Source organism: Chinchilla lanigera, unplaced genomic scaffold (assembly GCF_000276665.1).
Source record: "Chinchilla lanigera isolate Chin_1 unplaced genomic scaffold, ChiLan1.0 scaffold00022, whole genome shotgun sequence".
Lineage (NCBI taxonomy): Eukaryota > Metazoa > Chordata > Mammalia > Rodentia > Chinchillidae > Chinchilla > Chinchilla lanigera.
The window spans coordinates 26,254,509-26,276,114 of record NW_004955423.1 but is presented as its reverse complement, the minus strand read 5'-3'; the positions used below and the strand labels follow the sequence as shown (position 1 = coordinate 26,276,114).

Here is a 21,606-nt window from a genome sequence, read left to right as displayed (position 1 = left end):
AATGTGCACCTCACCCTCCAGCCAGATCTGACAGAAGGGGTTTTGTGTCCCCTGAAAAAGTGCAAGTAGGAGGCCTCTGCACAAGTGTGATTCACTGGGTGCTCCCTTTTTCTGATTTGAGGCTCTTACACACACTCACACACACGCACTTAGGCACGGAACTCAGCCTCGTGCTTGTAAAGGTTTCCACCTTGTCTCCACTGTGGCTGTAACCTTGCTGGTTGTCCTCTGAGTCAGAAAACTCCACCCGGAGAAGCCCCATCCCATTATTCGAGTGTACTTGCTGGGCTCCTGGGTGATCAGCACTGGCTGGGAGACCTGGGCGGAAGTTATCTTGCCACGGGACTCTCTCCAGAGAGAAGTGCATAAGAAACCCAGAAAAGCATCCTTTCTACATGGTTAATGCTCAGCTGACATGTTATAAAGCTAATTTGTTTATAGTGTGTCACCTAATTATATGCTCTGTACATAATATGCTTTTGAAATTATTATTTACTGCATCAACGTTACAATAGAAACCAAATTCAAAGCAAAAGGAAAAATGTGTGTGGGCTCACCATTTGTACAAATGAGACCTTTTATATATATGTGGGTTCATTAATAGTCCCTGTCCCCAAATCCCCGACTTTATACACAAGTCATACGATAGATTCCATTTGGTCTTTGGTTTCCCCCGGCTTCCAGCTGTGTATTTCCTGAGTTATCAGCTGCCTGTGCTCTGAACGCTAGTCACATCTGCATGTGAGCACTCTACTTAGAGAACCATGATTTGAAGTCTGAGCATCTAGGGTCCCTCTACCCCTGGTCCATTCTTTTCTCCTTGTGGTGAGACTGGGAGCTGGGGACAGTTGAAAAACACCCAGAGTTTGCTGACCAAGTCAGTACGTTTACCAGGAACCTAGAGACGGTGCCTGTCACAGGGAAACCTCCGCCCTTTCCACTCCAGGAAGAGCACTGAGCAGGGGCGTTTGCTGTGCGGGAGAAAGGCCCCTGCCTTATTGGTTTGGGCGGAGGAAAACGTGAAATACCCGCACCTCGGCTGCCTCCGCAATGCTCTGGACTTGGGCTGGGTGCCTTTGCGGATATAGGTGTCATCTGTCTCATTCTCTCCCAAGGAGGAGGACAGAGTGTCGGGGGAGTGAGACGATAACTGGAAGCTTTGCAGAAGTCCTGAAGCGGGTGAAGTGCACACGGCGTTTCCCAAAAGGAGCAGCAGGAACAGGGAGAAGTGGAGCTAGGAGTGAGCAGCAGGCTTTGAAGTCAGACGGTGCGGTTTGGCGGCCTTGGGCGGATTACTTAATGTTTCTGAACCGGGAGGAAGATAATTACAGTGCCCACCTTGCATGGCTGCGGTGAGGATTAAACAATGTACTCAGCACAATGCCTGGCATGAATAGTAAGCAGTAAGTGCAAAACATTACTGTCGTTATTTCCTGCTTCACATTATAATTTTATTGCTCTCTAAGCTGGTAGCCCTGGACTAGGTGGTAGTGGCGTCTGTCAGCTATTTTCAGAATTTCAGAATCTAAGAGAAGTAGGCAGTTCTGGTTTTTGTAATAGGCACATGGTCTTTGAAACATGGTACCTACGGGGGAAGATTCACAGAAGGGTCTCCAGGGTTGAAGAACTAGAGACTTCTGGCTGAGCAAGGCAGCGGTCTCTTTAGTGGGAACTTGCGGCCTCCGAGTCCTGATGGGGTGAATGGGGGGGTGCGAGCAGCACGGAGACGACTGCTGTCCCGGTGATCGTGTTCCTGCGGGCCGTCTGAAGCTGATCCCCTCTGCAGTCCGTGTGCTTAGCTGTGACTGCACTGCCTTCCCTGCCAAGGGCTTTGGAAGCCGTGAGAACAACTGGGAACCTGGCAGCGGTGAGAAAACTGCAAAGACACAAGGAAACCGGTTTCTCTACCCAACTTGGGTAAGTACTCGCTCTAGGCAACCAGACAGGCTCCAGGAGACACTTGTCTGTATGGTGACTTTTTTTTTTTTTTTTTTTTGCTATAATTTAAAATGACATCAGTTGACTTGGACGTTGCCCTATAGACTTAACATTATGCTCACTTTCCCATGCCCAGCCTACGGAAGATTGAGGCGCTTGCAGTGCACCGACAGGGATGCTGGCTAGCATGGAAGCCATCCAGGAAACGATTAGGAAGTCAGAGCTTTCTGAAACTGGGCACAGTGTGTATGAAGTCATTATTGTTTTAATGAAACGCATTTTAGCTGGGGTCTCGTAGCCATTTGTTTTCTCATTTTAATATTGAGTCATTCATTTCCACTAATGAGACGCTGTCAAGATTAAACACCAGTCTTACCCTGTGTTTGCCAACGTGAAAGACTTAACCTGAATTGTGGCTTTGCAAAGCACCCTGTATTAAACTTGGTGGGGAAATAGAAACAAACCACGTGCCTGGTTTCAACAGAAACTGTCAACATGCAGAGAGACTCATGGTGGATATGTTTCATATTATATACCAGGGTGGTCTCTAGTAGGTCCTGTGGTACACAGTTAGATATCACCCTTCCCTGGTAAATTTGCATACTTTGTGCACTCTGTATAAATCCTCTTTCGATGATTCTCCTGAGGATTATCCACAATGAGAACTGTCTCTTAAAAACAGGAAGCAGCAAGGCAGAGCGGAAAAAAGATGAGTGTCAGGGATGCACAGATCCAGGCTCACGTCCTACCTCCTCCTGCCCAGCTGTCAGCAGATGAGGGCCTCTGGGAGCTCCTTTTGCCTGGGGTTTCCCACCTGCGACGTAGGGATGGTACGATTTATAGGGCAGTGGTGTCCAGAGACATAGTAGAGGTGACGTAAGTAGCTAATGCAGGCTACCTATCAGTGGTGTTCACTGGAGAGTAGGTTTAAAGACACACGCACCCCCCGACTGAATTACCCCTAGACCTGTCCAAGGCCCCCCTCCTTTCTTCGCCTTCCCTCCCACGATCAGCAAGTGTGTGGAAGACGGTCTGACTTTATCCCTGGCTTTGAGGGTGAACATGCTTAGGAAGTACAAGCCCACCGTGAGGGAACTCATCTGTTTTGCTGCAGCATTAAATACAAATGGTTTTTGGATGGTCCAGTATTTATCTTTCACTTTTTCCATTCATTAGTCGTGCTAATGGAGACTGTAATTATCTCAGACTTTGTTCGTCATAATCTCTTGGTTTCTTCAAATCCCACAATAGTGAGAATATGTTGTGCTTTTATGATCTCTTTTGCCTCCCCAAACCTAGAGAAAGACAGCAAGAGGGCGGGAGGTGATTGGAGAGGTTGTTTACATTCTCAGCATTATCAGAGTCCGCTTATGATTTATTTTTTGGAGAGAATAATAATTTCTGCATGCTGTGGAGAAGCATCATCCCGTCCTCTCTCTTGAAACTGGGGAGGTCGTGAGGGCCGGAGAGAGAGCCAGCACCATGCGATGGACGGAGACTTTATTATCTGCGGTTCCTCCCTCCTTCAGACAGGGCGGCCTGGGGGAGGGACCCTGGCTATGGCTGTGTGAGGTTTTTGTTGCAGAAAGTATTCTAAGCCGAGGAGGAAGTCTGTCTGCGGCAGAGCTGCTTTCCCTTCTGAGCTGTATCCCCTCTCACACTGCTCTAAACCATTCTGAAACAAACAGAAAAGCAAAAACTCATATGGAAGGAACAGCCTGAGGCGGAGCCTTACCCAACAAGGGAACCACCCGAGTAACCATCTTTTCGCAAAGTCCAAACGTAGACTAAGTCCCCAAATCTCCCTCCAGTTCCACTGATGGAGGCAAAAGGGAAAGAGTGTAACTAGAAACCGTCAGAACTGGTTCAAGAAATACGCTCTTTATGGACGATTCATTACCTTATCTACAAGGATGCTTGAACTAGCAGATTTTTTTTTTTTTTTCCTTCAGTACCGGGGACCAAACTCAGGATCTTGTGCTTGCCAGGCAGGCACGTATGCCACTGAGCTATATCCCTAGGCCCCAGCAGATTTTTTTTTTATGTCTTTACCCACGTAATATATTATTCAAGAAAAAATAAAAATATTTAAAAATCATATAAATAGCAATACTGAACACATGCACAAATCTTAATTATAATGAAGGTTGCCATAATCATGGGAAGTATTGTTGGATTTAAATTTAAAACCGTTTTAGTGGTTTTGATCAGCCTTTTCACTTGGAAGTGCTCGTTCTCGGGAATGTGTTTATAGATATTGACCTCAGATGTTTCTCCTGACTCAGAAATTGGAAAATGTTTCACTGGAGGAGCCCCGGTGAGTGCGGCTACTGCTGTGGCCCCGCCTGGGCTAACACTGGATGACAGGGGCCTGTCATTTGGGCCACAGTTTCTCTGTTTCTGAGAAATCATACAACATGGAGCAGACGCTCTGTACAAACAAGGCCCCTGTTAGTGAGACAGGCACACGCAGTCACTCACGAAAGAGCTCGAGGAAAAGGAGATGGAAGCGAGAACTGCCTCTCCCTAATTAATTACCTCTTGTTCTAGAATTCTCATTTTGGCTGCCTTTTAAGTGTGCTGTGCTTTCTCTTGTTCAGAGCTGTCAGCATTCTCAGTAGAAAGTGCCTGTGAGCTAATTTTTTTCCCTTCTTTTCGAGGGCTTGTGTCCTTTGGCCTGAGGGTGTGCAGGACATTCTTGGCAGTGGTAGGGCAGGACAGGAGAGGTGGCCAGCAGCGTCCACCCCTTAGCTGGTCTCACAGGTCACGTGTGCACCTCACCTTGCTCAGGAATGAGCTCTGCTGAGTGAATGGTCTCACGCCTGAGAGAGCGGTGTTTCTGCTTCCGAAACAGCAGTCATTAAGCTTGGAGTTCTTCTGCAGTATGGCTGGCCTTGGTCCCTCAGTAAACTGATGAGCAAATGCGTGACAGACAAGGATGGTCCCAGGGATGCTTCCTGCTTTACCTGAGGGTGGTTCGGTCCCCGCTGACATTTCTGGACAAAGATAAATGTGTGTTTTTGAAGCTCCCTTGGCCAACAAATAGTCCCAGTCACACCACACTCTGGACATCACTCTGCCATTTTCTCTTCTTGCTCTCCAGTGGCCAGGTTCTAGTCTGTCAATGTTTTTCTTAACATGCCATGGAAATAACTGGTCGAAATGCCTCCGATGTCATCTGATGAGCACAGAGTGAGGCAGAGCATTTCCCTTATAACCCGGACAGTTGTAGCTCCATTAATGAAACCAGCAGCTCCTGGACCTTGGAGTTCCACCGTGCTTAGAGAGTGGGTGTTGGGGTGGCAGTGAGAGCAGGTGGAAGCCGCTGCTTGTGTTCAAATTCACACTCACCACTAGGAAATGTTTGACCCTGGGCAAGTAGCTTAACTTCTCTGTGCTTTAGTATCCCCATCTATAAAACTGGGGATAATCATAATAGTTATTTACAAGGTTATGATAGGAAGTAAGTGAGCTGCTTTACGCCAGGCGCTTACGACACTGCTTGGAAGGCAGTCAGCATTCTGTGTTAGCTTTTATTGAACTTAAAATGAAAAAACCCACATCCGGGAATCTAAAGTGCTGTTCACTTTCTCATTGAGTCTTTGCACCTTGTCAGAGCTGTGTTTGAAACCCAGTGCTGCTGGCGTGTGCTCTTGGCCTGTTGCGTCACCTTCCCTACTCCGGTTTCCCTCTGCAGGAAGTGCTTAAAGAGTAAAATCATTTGCATTTGTGAGCTCTGATTAAGATTTTGGAGGGCAGTAGCCAAGGTTTATACCTCTTTGCTTTTGTTTTTCAACTCTACCTGATATGCCATGTGCACGATCACTGCTAAATTAAAAAAGTAAATATTTAAAATGAGTTTCCCCTTGGGTCTTAGCCTGTAGTGGAAAAATGGAATTCCTTTGTGTTACTTAAACTGTGTGCTCTTAAATTTCTGGGAGGTTGTTCTGCCTGATTGTTCTGAAGAGTATATTATTTCCCATTCGTGCGCTCATTTACTTGGGCTTCCAGGTAAACTGGCTCGGTTGATCACTCTTCTGCTCAATAATGCTTTCTGGAGCTCCTGGGGAGTCCACAGTCACCTTGTCCACTGATCTTTCAAACGGTCTGGGAGGTAAATAATTAGGTGAGTGATGAATGTTACGGCCAATATTCCCAGGACTCTGAGATTCATTTTTCTTGTGACCTTAAAGCTTAAGCAAGTGGGTTGAGACTATTTTAAAAAATGGTTTATAGTTATTAATGTTTTCAAATCTTGGTTGGATTTTAAAGGTGGGTTAAACTGTTAAAGTGAATATAAATTAAAACCAGTTAAATAGAGGAGTCCCTAGTCCATTCTGTCTTTGGTGTGCTTAGAATTCCATAAATTTTATGGATTTCAAAATCCTTGCCTTGTGTTTGAGTGTTTCCAATAAGACGGAGTGAAGTGGCGCACACCTCGGGGAGAGTCGGGAGCTGTTACCCAGGAATGCTGCTTGGCGTGCACTTCCAGAAAGCGCGGGACCATTGGTTCATAAAAAAACGTGCGGCTGATTTTCCGGGGACACGTGCGTGGCTTCTACAGAATTTCATTTTCACCCCCTCCCACCCTGTGTGTTGCTTGCCCACGTTTGCAGTTCATCAGCTGATTTCTAAAAGTCCTTCTCCTCTCAAGTCTACATCTGGCTGCCTAAGGAACAGAGATAATATGGGGAGAAGGGGCATTTTCCTAAGTGCTGTATCTTGCCAGTGTTGTGTAAGGGGCTTGGTGCACAGCTGACTCGGTGCCATTGTGAGACAAACTGGAAACTGTTTTCATCAAAGAGAACGCACTTGTGTGTTTCCATGAAAGAGACTGTGTGTGTGTGTGTGTGTGTGTGTGTGTGTGTGTGTGTGCGCGCGTGCACGTTTATATCAGCTTCCTCCTCCCGGTCTCTCTCTCCCAGTCTCAAGGCAGTATTTTAGGTTGACTATAAAGAAATGAGGTCATGCCACAGCCTCACCCTCTAAAGCCAAAACACACAAGGAAAAACTGCAAATCTCATCCAATAAGAATCTCATGTCTTGTCATTGTTCTTAGTTTTGCCAGAAAAATAAAAAGAAAAAAAAAAGTAAGCTCTGGCTTTGGCTTGGAAAGCAATGACTCTTTCATACAATAAAAATACTACTTATTTTTGACGTTTGAGGAGATTTTCTTAGGAAATGAAGTGTGCGGGGATTAGTGCTGACCTCTTATTTCCGACGTGAAGCTTTTGCTTTCCCAGCAAAGCTGGCCCTTTCCTTTTGGATGCCCGGTGTAGTGGAAAAAGCAGTGACCTTAGTTTTGTTATTCAGCCACCAAGCCCCCACATTTGAGGGAAAACCCCCTCTCGGTAGAAAGCCATTGGGCCACATTACCATAGATTCACACGGGGGCCAGGGCAGATCACTCAGTCTGAGTCTGAGTCTCCTCCTCTCCCCCCCAGTGCTGCAAGGGATTTAGGGGCAGTGTGCTCCAGGCCCTGGTGTACATGGTATGAGGTAGGAGAAGCATGCATAATCACTTGTGATTTTTATCCTTGCTCTGTTCAGTGGTGTGGGGAAGAGTGGCCCTGGGTTGTGTGACAGGCGGAGCCTGTGGGGACGTGGGAGGGGTGTGGGTAGGGCCACAGAAACGTTCGATTTAAAATGCTGTCACTGAAGACACAATGCAATCCCTCTTACCGAGGGCTGAGAAAGCCTCTGCATTTTTTCTGTACTGTTTCTGGTGGAAATATAGGGGAGACTGTAAGAGTTCAACTTCCAAGTGAAAGGGGACACTTGTTCAGCTTCTATATTTGGGAGAAAGAGTTTATGAAAGGTACAAGGAAAACAGTAAACGAAGGAGACCAGGCTGCTGTCAAAGTTCCTAGCAATCTGATGCATTTAGTGAGAAGACGGCGTGGGACCCAGACACCCTGGTAAGGGGCACATGTGCAGCCTGCAGACTGCTCTCTGGGTGCAGGCGTGGCGCTTCCTCACCTGCCCAGGTCCTCACCCAGGATGTGCGTCCTGAGTGGATGCTGCTTCCCGAGCTTCCTCCTGGCGAGCCCTTCCCACCTCGCTCAAGTTCATGTAGTCTTTTCCTCCCTATGTCTGCTTCCTTTTCCTGCGCAGCATGCAGCCACCTGGCCACCACCTGTGGGCACACGGTGTGGCCTCAGGGGCCCCGGGGGGGCCACTGTGACCCTTCCCTGCCAGCAGCGTGTGCCCGTGCAGGCCCGGAGATGAAGGGGCCTCACAGGATGCTGGGGAAGCTTGATTTCCCAGCCACCGTGGCAACCTAGGCCTTTCCCTTTTCTCTTGTCTCATTCCCTGGCAGTGGGGACCCACTGGGAGCAAACCGGTGTCACTCGCTGAGCAGGGGTTGTGGCTTCGTGACTGTCCTGGTCCTCCCTGCTTTCTGTCCACTTCTCATCACCTGACCCCTGGGAGCCGAAAGGATCTTTTCAGAAAGCCCTGAGGTGGAGGAGCCTGTCTCCTTACCTGCACATCCACCATAGCTCTGACTTCAGCGCACCGGAAGCGCCCCGCAGCATTTCTGGTTGTAGCGCTGTTCCTCATCTGGGTCCCACGCGAGTCCGGAAACTCTGTGAAGAGGGCACGCAGTCAGTCAGGGCGCCACTCTCTGAAAAGTCTGTCACGTTGTAGGCTGTGAACGTTCATTAGTTGAGTAACTGCATTAATTCCTTCTCTTAACAGGTTTGAGAACTTTATATATTAAAGCTTACATTGAAAGGATAAATTAAAAGAGAATAAATGAGGGAATAATAGAAGTCGCAGGACCTTAGAATGAGTCAAGTTTTATAGTTAAGCAGGAATAGAAGGTTCGAGTAAAGCAATACATATTATCCTCCTGGTAATAAGAAAGAATGCTCAACCAGACTATGCTTTGTTTTTTTCTTTTTGCAGTGCAAACATGGGAGCTAGGGCTTGACAAGTGCTTTGCTGCTGAGCTACATCCTCAGCCCCAGGTTACTTAACTCTTTGTATCTGGTGAAAGGAACCTCCTAGGTGGTGATGAGTACTTCCTGGCACTACAGTTCACCCGATATTATAAAATGCAATGAGAGAGACAGAGATATGGGGGGAGATGGAGAATGAGTTGGAAGGAAAGAGAGAATATGAGAAAGAGAATGAATAAGCAAGACACCCTCTTCATTATCAGCTATGTTTTCTGTTGTGATTTTGCTGAAGGGACAGGGATTATGAGAGACTGAATAAGACCAGGTGGAAATAAAAGCCTATGTGTAATTTATGGAGCTCTAGACAGCTAGGGAGACAGGAAATTGCCTTATATCTCTGGTCAAAGAAGAGGGCTAAGCTTACAGGTATGGACATCACTGTGTTTGCAACATTGTTCTGGTATGTATTCTATGGGACCTCAGTCTTGACAGATGGATCCTCTAGTCAGATGAGTTTATAGAGCATTATATATTCACATATTAATCCAGGCCTGCTCCTAAAAGATGTAGAACACGCATCAGCAACCACCACAACAAAAAGACCCTGAAAAGTCTTACAGGAATAGGTGGTGTGACACTATTTAATCACCATTTTCCACAATATTTTGGCCACAGCAAACATTTAGTACTTCCCTCAGACCAAATCTGGGGAAATACCACATTCAAGGGTTGGGGAGAGAAGAGCAGCGTGAAATTGAAATAGAGGAATTTAGCTCTCTACTTTGTTGGGAAGAGAATTGAAATTAATTTTTTTTTCTTTTTAGAAAAGAGTGATGGTATCCAACAAGTTGTGTTTGGCGGGCGTGAGAGCTGCCCATTGTGAAGACGGTGGTCCACAGTCCTTTGATGGAGGGGCCTGGCCATCAAGAGGACAGGTTGCCGGGACACCTGTGTCCTAGCTGGGTGACAGGAAATCCCCTAATATATCTGTCTGCATTCTCAGGTGTGGGATATGGGTATTAATAGTGCTTACCACAAGGGCTTTTCTAAAAGTTCAATGTAACGATGCTTACGTCACGCTGACCGCAGCACCTGTCTCAAGGAAAGAGCTTAGTGAATGTTGACCGTGATCTTTAGCATTGCTGATTAAACAGTGCCAAGGAATTTATAAGCATGGGAAGATTAGAGCTCTTCCCACAGAACAAAATCTGGAAACATCCAATGACCAAAGCCCTCTCCTCCTGGGGCATTTTCCAGCTTGAGTCTGGGATAATAAATTTAGAAGCAGATGGGGTAATTAGATTCCCACCTGGGGAAAACCCTGGTTGAACACAGCACTGAGGACCACACCACATGCTCCTAAAGAGTTGCTTGGAGGTCATGCGCTGAAGCACACCCTAGTCAGGAATCATAATTAATCCCAGTGGAGGACCCAGTGCTGCTCTTTATGTTTTTACATTATTCCTCTGAAAGATATTTTGCCTGTAAAAGAATTTGAATTTAGTAAGCTTATGAATGACTTAATTTGAACTCTGTCTGAGGTATTAGCTCTCTTGTTGATGATGCCGAGTTGATTTTGATTTCCAAGCATTTGACTGAAAAGATAGGGCATCTGGTGTTGTAGTTACTCCTCGGACAAGGTCCCAGGTCCATCCGTCCATCCAGGCACTACACACTTACTCATTGCCCTCCTGTAGCTGAGGGTTATGAACCACTTCCTGCTTTCAAAGCCCAGGAATGGGTTTGCACATTGTACTAGGGGCTCTTTAGGTCTTTGCAAATAACTTGTGGGGAGGAAAGAGATATTTCTATCTCAATTTTCTCATCCTTCTCTTCTGCAAGTTCTGTTCTGTGTATATTATGACTTTGCAGGAGAGATCTTAGAGATTAGATGAAGTTCACTCATAAGACCTAAAAAATCTTTCTGTAGGCAGAGACACACAGAGAGGGTAGCTGCTAGGTAGTGCTAGTCAGTGATGCTGCTGGCTCCTCCTCCTCCTCGTCAGCACGGCTGCCCCAGGCTCAACCAGGTGTAATTTCTAACTACACTGCAGTGCGGTAATAAATGGGTCTCTGTAGGAATTTTTCTTTTTGGTTCAGCAGCTGTCTCTGAAGCGTGTTCCACAGGGAAGCAATCTTCATAATACAGCACTCTTGTAGGTGGAACTTTGGCAGACCTGTCTCCAACCCTGACATTCAGACTTCCTTAAAATTACTGTCAGCTAATAGGTATCAGGGTGCACAGTGCTGGGAAGACAGTCAGGCTGGTTCCAAGCCCAAGGCCGTGCGTGTCTGTGAACGAGAGCTGTGTTGCAGGATCCATCCTGGTGGTCTTCAGCAGACCTTGCTCAGCATCGGTGGAGAAGGGTCTTATGTCATGGTCAATTGTTCTCCTCTGTTAATCAAAATTAGTCTAAAGGGCCACCCCTTGTCACTACCAGAATTATTTTGGGTACAAGGATTTTATGTGTACATGGGGGAAATTCATTTTCTACAAACTGGCCCACAAAGTCATTCATTCAACAGACATTTATTGAGTTAATTGTACATGAAACACATTTCTCTGCCTAGCAGCACAAAGATGAATGACGCATAGTTCCTGCCCTTGGGAAATATCAAATAGTGCAGGATTCCGACTTGAGGGTCAGATCAGATCAGTGAATTAGCCGGGGCTGCCTGGGGGCTGTGTTGGGAAGGATGCTGGCCTTGGAGGGGTAGCAGCTTTTTCCTGCAGTGGGAGGAAGGTAATGGCAGGCGAACTTTGGTGAAAGGCAGGAGCTGCTGCTTAGGCCATCAGGAAGTGTAGGAGAGGGTTGTGCGGGTGCTCTGGGAACCCCTCATTCTGCAGGTGGGCGAGATCAGGGAGGCTTCGAGCTGAGGCTGGAGCATACCAGGTAAGTGAGCTGGGAGGAGTGGGTGGGGGCACGGGGTTAGCTCAGCAGGGCAGTGTCAGGACGATAAGTTGTCCTGGGTGCCAGAAGGATGGGCAGCTTTGCAAAGGTCGGAACGCACAGAGGGTGGGTGTTCAGGCCTGGGACTGTGAGAGCACCACACAGTACTGAGTCCCGAAGAACAGGAATGTAGAAGGAGGGGCCTGGTGCTCCCTGGAGTAGTCTTGTTCCATCCAAGCTTTACAGCAGGGACTGGATTAGACCAGGATCATTGAGGTCCCAGTGTCTCTCCGTGTCTGTCTGTCTACCTATCTATCTATCTATTATCAGTTGTCCTTCTGTCCATTTGTCCATCCATCCATCCATCCATACATACATCTCAAATCATTAGAAGAGACAGTGTTTGCAAGATTTATGAATGCGAGGATGACTTTGTCTGAACCATGAAAGATTCCAGCCAGAGGATATTAATAGGGGAAGTGGTGGAATTCTGTGCCTTGGTTCAAGCAACCCATTGTACAAGAATGAATGCTACAGAGAAAAGCTTGACATGGCACCGGTAGTTGTGAAAAAGGTCAGACTTGGTTGCAGACCCCGTCAGTGCACAGCATGTGGTGTGGCCACACTGGAGAAGCAGCTGTGCTGGGCACGCAGGGTTCCCAAAGAGGGGCGAAGGTCCTGGGGAGAGGGAGAGGGGCCCTCAGGGTGGAGCAGATGGGCGGGCCTGAGGGGGGAGGGGAAGGAGATCAGTTCTTCAGCGTGAGTGTCATTACTACCTATCTCAAACATGTACTGATAAAAAATTTTTAAAGTGATCCTGACCCAGCACGGTCAGATCTCAGAAGGAGCGCTCATCTTTGTGAGGAACTTGGAGATGAAACCAGCTGTGGCAGAGGCAGTCGCTAGGATGACGTCACCTCATGGTTTGGGCGTTCCACCTCATGGTTTTGGCGTTCCACCTCATGGTTTGGGCGTTGCCAGAGTAGGAAGGATGGAACACACTGCTGTCTTCAGATAGTTCGAAGGCGGCCTCTGAGTTAGGTGCAGGTTGTGTGAAGCCAAGAAAATGGGCAGAGGTTTCTGGAGAAGCAAATTTCAGCCCGGCTTCTGGGTGAAGGCTCCAGGGCTCGGGTCTTCCAAAGGGAGAGGGCGGATTGTGAGTTCTCTGGCCGGGCGGTGGTGCTGAGACCCCGTTCATACTCGCGGAAGGAGTGAACAAAGGGTCGATGCAGAAGTGCGGGATTTGGGCCCAAAGCTACTTCCAACCCTGAGTTTTTCCTTCCAGGGAAACAGGACCCCAAGCGTGCCCTGGTGCGTTTGAGCCCAGCCGTGGGGTGAGCGTCTGGGCTGAGCTTTCTTGTCCGGGTGAAGGGGCACCCCTCTGCATCCCATCTGGACCTTCTGTACTCTTAGGGCTTGCCCTGTCTTTTAAAGACTCCTGCCCGGGCTTTGCTGGCCGCTCCCTCAGAACAGAACACGCTTCCCACAGAAATACCTGGAACCTGGGGGCGAAGGGCCTCCATGGAGGTTGTCAGGGTGGGGGGATGTGAGCTGGCCCCCGAGAAGGCCAGGACAGCGCGGGCCCCCTGCACTCGCCACCCTCTGCCATTGCCTGGACGTCTCCGGCCTGCAGTCCTGGCTTTGGTGCTGGCTCTGCTGTCTCCAGCCAGGCCCTGCTGTGTCCTGGGCTCCTCCCTGTCACTCAGGAGGGTTCTGCCCCAGGCCTGGGCAGCTCTCGGGGAAGAGAAGGTTGGCGACCCATGCGGCTGTCCTGTGCCAGCTCTCCCAAGAGGGGAGAGGCAGGAGAGAAAGTGCGGGTGCTGAGCACCTCCCAGCTCCTGCCCCGGGGGCTTCCAGCACCTCCTGGGAGCCACTGCTTTCTGAACCAGGAGCGCTCGCTGGGCGAGGACAGCAGGCGAGGATACAGTGTCACAAGCCTTGCAGGCTGGCACAGACACCGTGGGAAGCAGCTGGACGCTGTGCTGCTGCGACAGTGCCCCTCTAGTGCCCACACAGCGGGTATTGTTCCCCAGGCCACTACCCTGGGACCCTCCCACTAGAGGGGACCTCAGAGGTCCCCAAACCCAACCCTTCACTTTGACAAAGAGGAAACTGCGATCCAGAGAGGTGCAGTAACTTGTTCAAGGTCACACAGCTCATTGGTGAGAGGGTCTGAGACCTACAGCCTCTTAAATCACAACCAGGGATCTTTATTTTCACTCAGGTAAAGCTTTGGCCCCTTTGAAGCAGATACATTCGGTCATTCGTTCATTCAGCTGGCTGGGAGATGAATCAGGCAAGTCTCCACCTGCAGGCCACAGCTTGAGGAAGGGGACAAGCACCTACCCAGACAGCTGTGCCTCCGTGGGGAGCACCAGCACATCGAGGCTCGCACGGAGGGCTCTGGGAAAGCCCCGGGCAGTGTGTTGAATGACTGTCTGATTGAGGAGGGCTGGAGAAGATGCCTGAGCCGTGGGTAGCTGCAGCACAGGGACCAAGGGGCGGTCTGGGGACAGACACGTGTCCTGCTCACAGCCAAGTGGCCTGTGTCCTCCCAGACAGTGGGGTGAGGGGCGGCTGTGCTGACAGTCGCGTGTGCCTGGGGAGGAGAAGGGAAGAAGACGCGCCCCGTCCCCTGCAGCTTCCAGGCCTTCCCCCGTCTCTGGCACCCAGAGGTGCCCTTGGGTACGTATCCCTGTTCTTAGCACCCACTTCTCCCCAGGCTGCGCCCTCTCCCAGAACCCCAGGTAGCCGCCCCTGACCCTGCAGGGCCTGGTTAGTTGGGTGTTCTGCTTGGGCCTGGGCAGCATTGTGGCTTTGCGTGTGGGCCTTGTGCTCTGCCGACAGGGACCTGGGCAGGGCCGTGGCAGCCGCTTATGCCTCTGCTAACCAAGGATGTGACAGGGTGAGTCTGCTGCCAACCCAGCTGCGCCCAGCCTGGCTCAGCGCCCAGCAGTCTCTGGGCTGGGCCCTGGGCACACTGACGGCAGCTGGGGGGCCAGTGTCCCTAGACTGGGAGACAGAACCCTCACCCGAGTTCATTGTTCTCTTTTCTCCAGAAGCAACTTTTATTTTAAAAGCCAAGACAAACCTCCATGCCTTCTCCGCCTGTTCGTCCAGCTCAGATCCAGGCACAACGGGGACACAGCCCCCTGCAGAGGGTGGCGGGGGACAGGCAGGGAGCTGGTGTTTCTGGGTCACTGCCCTTGTCCTGGGTCTGTGATGTTCTATGCTCTGTAGGAAGGGGGTGGGGAGAATCTCGACCCTTCTACTTGGCCTCCTCCCCAGAAGTGGATTTCCTATCCACTTGAGTGCTGGATTGACATCAGGGAGAGTGAAGCCTCTGTCTCCCTTGGGCGGGGGACCTGGAGCCCACTGGGTGTGGGCATGGGCGCCGGTGAGGGAGGACAGGAGCCTTCCTGAGTTGTGCTCCTGTTTGGCTTTGGCTTGGGGAGATGGTGGGACAGTTCATCGTGCTGCTCACCTCCCCAGAACACGCCAGGGAGGAAGAAAGGTGTGAACTTGAGGTCCCGACAGGAGCCAGAGCTGTTTTGAATGCAGAAGGTCATTACTTTTTTTCCATTTACTTTTCTTCTTTTTAATTAACAGATGAATTGTGTTTATAACTTTTTTTTTTTTTGGTCTTTTTGAGATAGGGTCTCACTATGCAGTTCAGACTGGCCTCGAACTTGCAGCAATCCTCCTGCCTCAGCCTCCCAAGTGCTTGGATTACAGGTGTGCACCACCATAACTGGCATAAATGTTTAGTTATCTTAGTTTAAACAATGATATCCACTCAGGAATTCACCACCCAGGGCAAGGTGTAGAACATGGCTGTCATTCCAGAAGGTTCTCTGAGCTCCTTCCAGGCCTTCCTAGGACATGGTTGTTATTCCAGAAAGTTCCTTATGCCCCTGCCAGGGACTCCTTCCCCCTTTCTCTGCAGAGAAGCAAACACATCCCTACTGCTATCACCATAATTTAGGCATAGGGCAGTTTTCACAACATTTATCCACTGTAGCCTAGGTAAATAGGAATCAATTTGTTGAGGCCTGGGCTTTACCACATTGGAAGACTTTGGTTGGGAGCAGTTTTTCCTCTACCTTGAGCTGGGCCTCAATGTCATCATCCATAACATGGGTACAGAAGACGCCAACCCTAACTGCCCACATGTATACTGCCCTTCCCCCTTTGAAAGCTCCTTACAACACCTTGAGATGAGGACTGTTTTCTGTGTCACACAGAGTGAGACTAAAGTTGGAAGAGGTGATGTGACTTTCTCAAGGGTCCGGGGCCTCTGTCTGACACAAAGCTGGGCATACCCTGAGCTGTAACTAGCACTGGCCAGTGCAGGCAGGCTCTCGCCGGCGGTGGGTCAGCTCAGCAGCCCCGTTCTTAAAGGCAGCATCTCTCAGCTAGAGAACAGTCTTCCTCCCTTTCTCATTACTTCATAAATACTTGCCTAAACATCTCTAGTTGCTTTGAGTGCTTGAAAACAGAAAACTCTGTCGTGCAGATGGTGCCCCTCTGTCAGTTTCTGTGCTCCAGAAAAGCACTGTCATTAAACTAAAATAAAATAACATTATTATTTATAATACAGGGTTAGCAAAACAGTGGCTGAGCCTGCGGCGATTACTGACAGTGTAATCGTGATTTTCCTAGCTGCCGTTTGAGTGCCTCATAGGTGCCAGGCATGTGCTGGGTGTTTGGTGTGGGTTGCTGTGTTTCTAATCCCCTGCTATTCTGCACAATAGGTGTTGTGTTAGCTGTTTGTTGCTTGGTAACAAATGGCCTAAGATTTAGCAGGTTGGAACCGTGAACGCTGAGTGTCTCGTGCAAATTTCTCAGGGTGAGACTCCGAGCAGCTCGCCTGGCGCCTGTGGGCTGAGGCCATGCTGTTGGTGACCCTGGTGTCTTCCAGGCTGACAGAGCTGGGACTTCTGCGTCTGGGCTGACTGAGGCTGGTGGCACAGGCCCTCGTGTGAACGTGCTCCCTGGGCTGATCAGGATGGGCTTCCCCAGAGAGACAGAGACAGAGACACAGAGAAACATGGGAACCATATTCTTTCATAACTTAATTTCAGAAGTGATTCCAGAAAGTTCCGTGTGCCCCTTCCACAGAGGCAGGGTCTGAAATGTAGTTGAGGCTGGTCTCAAACTTACCATGTAGCAGTGCCATCCTAGTGCTTCTGCCGGATGCAAAACTGGTAACAGGCCAAACTGGTAACATATGGGAACGGGCTGCACAAAGGTATGGAGACCAAGCAGTGGGGAACCTTGGGGCTACCTGGAAGGCCGGCTGCCCTGGGCCTTGAAAAGGGTGCTCAGGGAGTCGCTGAAGTCCCATGTCCAGGAAATGTGGGGGCTGAGATTTTAACCTCTCTGGTGAGTACGTCACTTATGTGCTTCCTGTCATGAAAGCCCAGGAGGGGGCGCCCGAGAGAAGAACAAGGCATGGTCAGACCTGGCTTGCGGTATCCTTGCTAGGACCCCAAGGTGCTCCTGGGCACTGTTTGCTCTTGGACACTGTCTCTTGAACAGATCCTATTAGGGCTGAAGAGACAGTTCAGTGGGTAGAACATTTGCCTGGCATGTATGAGGCCCTGGGTTCAATCCCCAGTATCTTTAGAAGAAGAAAAATGGTAGAGAAATAGCCCTGATCCTATGTCCGAAGAGACCTAGTCATAAACTCAAGATTTGAAAGTCCAATTGATGTATAATATTTTATGGGAGATGGATGTATTGTGGACTTTTCCTTATGTCTTTCTATATTATTCTGCCGGTGACTTAAAATGGGTTTTATATACATGTTCATGTGTGGGTGCGGCCCAGTAGTGTGTGAATGAAACCACCCTGCAGGGGAGATTTTTGCTTTCCTCTTCTAGGATAAAGTTGTGATTAAACCCATTTATAAAACTTTGGAGACCCATGAAGGCCACTAGTAAACTATGTGCAAGCCCGGTTGTGTTTATGAATAGAGGCGGCTGCTGTGTAGACGGTTTTCCCAGATCAGCCCAAGCCACTTTGGCTCGCCACATCCAGGAAAGGACATTTTTAGAGTCGCCTCCACTGCAAGAGGACCTGACCACTGAGATAAATCTTCCTGTCAGGACCTACTTATGGGATTTTCATTTTAGGGAAAGAATTCAGGAGATTATATGGTCTCTAGCTGGCCCATTAAAATTTTAAAGTCCATACCGAGCAAATAATAAAAGCTGCACATACTTCTCAAGCTCCTTTTCTTTGGCGATCTTGGAAAATTAACAGAAACAAGAAAATATCACCTTCCTAGTCCTCTTCACTAATTCCTTCTTTTTCTTATTAATTAGCCTGTATGTCCTCCTAGGTTAAGTGAATTCATTATGCATTCTATTGATTCAATTTTTTAACATTTATTTTGTACCTGAGATAGAAGTAATAGGTAGAAGTAATATGTATAAGATTCCTTGATAGATTCGGGGATAAAAAGATGAAAAAGACAAACTTCTCACCTTCAGGTAGCACACGGGCATCAGGAGAGTCAACAAAGAGAAAGGTGGATAAAACCCCAGAGAACTCTCGATTTCTTAGTGTTGTAGAGGAAGGGGTATTTTTCTCGGGATATGGGTGCTGGTGATGCCAGACGTTAGTCCACTAGGAAGAGAGGGTTTGCTAAGTACAGGCAGGCGGGGAAGCTGGAAGGTTGGATGGTGGTGGAGGAGGTCGTGGTGGGAGGAGTAACCGAGTGGTTTTCTTCCTGTAAACCCTGTGCTTGTGGAAGTCTGTCCTGGGCTGGAGCCACAGGCCTGGGCCGGCTCAGCCCGGCCGCCGCCAATGAGCCCTGTGAACCTGGACACGTTGCCAGCCTTCCCCACACTGCCGCGTTCTCACGGGCAGCGGGAGCGAGCAGGGCCCAGCTTGTCCCAGCTGCGCACCCCGTGATCTCTGAAAGCCGAGTGGGGAAGGGGACAGCGTGACACAGCGGAGTCTGGCTCTGTGGCCGGCGGCTTCCCAGGGCACATGTGAGCTGTGTTTGGGCTCACTAGGTACCTCCGCCAAGTGCCCACCGGCAGGATGCCTCCAGCATCGCAGCCTATTTAGAGATGGGCTCGTTGCCATGGCACCAGCCACACTGGGTACCATGGCGCCAGCCGCACTGCCTGGTGGTGCTGGACGTGGTGTCGGGGGAGAATGCCTCCTTGGAGGAGGCTGACTGCGCATCCAGGCAGTAAATGTCTCTGTGTGCAGTGCGCTGGGGTTTTTGTGCTGAGGGGACAGCGAGGCCTGAAACCTCAGATGGGGGTGGCACTTTCTGCCACCAAGGTGATTCGGAGCTGCTGCCTGTTCCAGCTTGGCTTGGTGCGGGGCAAGAGTACGGTGCAGTCTCGCTCCTGCCTGGCACAGGCTGAGATCCGGCCGGGAAGGAGTGTGCATCGGGCTGGACCTTGCGGACAGTACTCACTGTTCTGCCCATATGCTTCTGTGCCGGGGAAAGGAAAAGAGGCTGCTTTGTAGTTAAGTGCATCTGCCATGACATGTGCATAGAAAGCATTTGCTTTTGTGGATCTCTTTGTTTTGTCTTTTACTTAACGTGGGTAATCCTCCTCTTCTACCTCCTCCTCATCATCTACCTCCTCCTCCTCCTCCTCCTCCTTCTCTTTTCTCCCCCTGGTCATCCTCCTCCACTCTCCCTTCTGCTTCTCTTTGTTTCCTCCCCCCTCCTCCCTCTCCGCTCATCTTTGCTGGGTTTACCAGCTTTTCCCCAGAAATGTCTGGGAAATCAAGGAAGCAACAGTCTCTGTCAATCAATGTGACATCAAAAGCAGTGGAGTCTCTGGGTGACGCTATCCAAAGTGGGTCCACGGATAGAGCATCAGGGTTTATAGGAGAAGGCAATTTGGTGGTGACGGAAAATCTGTTGTGTCATTCTTTGCATTCATTCATTCATTCACTGAACCCTCCCATATCGTCCCTCCCTCCCTTCCTTCCTGTACCCTCCCCCAAGCCAATGTGTGCGATTAACGTGTGCTCCTGCCCTTTGCTTCGATCACATCAGGATGTGGCTTCTACAGCAAATGGGGAGAGTTGGGGCCGGCTGAGTGGGGGAGCACAGGAGAGGAGTGAGAAGGGTCTGACTCCTGTTCACACGGAGACCAATGCCCTGGGCACGGCCTGTCTTCCGGGCACTGGTTGGGAGTGAGCGCAGTGGTAAGAGCGGAAATGGTGGTTACAAGTAATTTGTAAGCTCTGGCTCCTCTGAGTTTGCTGTTGGGTTGGCATCTGCTTAGCTGGAGGTCGGAACCCTTCCTCTGCCTGAACAGCACATCTGAAATGTTCTGTCTTCATTTTGCCGAGTATGACAGCATGGAAGGAGCCTTTGGCACCAGTTTTTCCCCAGCTCAGAAAAACCCTGCACTGAAAACTTCAAGAGTGTGTAGCTGGCATTATTTATGTGAACTTGAATGCCCTTCGTGAAACCTATGTGGAGGACACGCAACACTGGCCATGTCTAATGGCTTGATTGTGCTTGATGTAAGTGTGTGATTGGGCCAGAGTTTGGGAAAAGTTACCGAGCTCTTTAGATAAAATCTCCTCATCTCTCGAGCTAAGAGTTACATCCAGCTGCCTGATAGTTGGCCAGTGGCGATGCTTGGATGGAATTAATAGAGTGTTCAATTCTTAATTTGTTCCTGTCCTTCTTGGAACACAGGACTAGTGGATTCAGAAACACAAGTAAATTCTCCACATTTTTCTCCACTGCCTTTGTTAGCGAGTCAGGCAGAATTTTGCTTTCAGGTTGGCTACACTCCGGACTTGAAAATTTGGGCACAGGCTGACACCCTTAAGAAAACGGACCACGCGGGTGGGTCTCCGCAGGAAGTGGCTGGACTCCGAAGAGGACAGCCTTGCTGCCGAGTTGGAGCTTGAAGCTGAGGACTGGGAGAGTTGGGGCGAGGTGTTGGCATGTTGAGTCGGCCGGATAGGAAATCTCAGTTCGACAGCCAGCATTGCTAGCCTTTCTTGAAATTGCTGTCCGGGGTGAGCTGCTAGGGAATTCTGGGGGATGTCTCAGCTTCTCTTTCCTCTCATTTTATGACCAGGGAACCGAGTCTCAGAGAAATGAAATCCTTCTCCCTGGCAGTTACTAAGTAGACCTGTTCCTTTATTGAAAGTTGTTAGAAATTTTAGAATGTTTTCCTTTTCCTCTTGATTGTAGATGCACTATGATTTTCTTTCTATGTTGTCTTACCGTTTCTGTTTCATTTGGTACTGGGTGTCATTTCTACTCAGAACTCAGTTCCCTGAGGTGCCTTGGCGTCGGCCCTCCTGAGACTTGAGCTACGACCCCTCCAAGTGGCTGGTGCCCTCTGTCCCCGTCATAGTGCGCACAGTGGCCTGGTGGACTTAGAGGTCATGACGGTCACCCTCCTCAGTGGTGAACGTGTCCATCCACAGGGGCCTGGATACGTGGCCAACCCCTTGGGGTCCTTCATCCCCACCGTTTCCTCTTTAACCAAGGCGCTCCATCTCGCTGTACACAGCAGTCTCCCCCTGTACTATACTCGCTCAGTGATGTCTACCACGTTGTTTCTACACACAAATGGCACACATGCTCTTAGTGGAGCTGCTAGCTCTTTGCATAGGAGGCAGCGTATGTCAATGGTTGGTACCTCGGCCTCTTTGCTGGGGTTGTGGTTCCGTTTCCAGAAATGTGACAACGCACCCCTTGGGCTGCTATAGCTTGAACTCTGTGCCCTCTCAAAGCAAGTGCTTGGCCCTCCTTTAGTTTGGGCAGGATGCAGGGACAGCCAAGTCATCCATAGCTTCTTCAGGAGACAGCCTGAGATTTCTCGTTCTGGCAAAGCCCCTCACCTCTCAGCTTACTCCAGATGCAG

General features: G+C 49.5%; 1 protein-coding gene across 1 annotated transcript in view; it reads left to right on the top strand.

The window, feature by feature from the left end:
- Positions 1 to 1,446: 1,446 nt before the first annotated feature.
- Ror1 (receptor tyrosine kinase-like orphan receptor 1) overlaps positions 1,447 to 21,606 on the top strand; it is a 245,547-nt gene continuing 225,387 nt past the window's right edge. The window contains exon 1 of the mRNA XM_013514431.1: positions 1,447 to 1,917. The gene's annotated coding sequence lies outside the window, so the exon portion shown is untranslated. The remainder of the gene's footprint in view (positions 1,918 to 21,606) is intronic.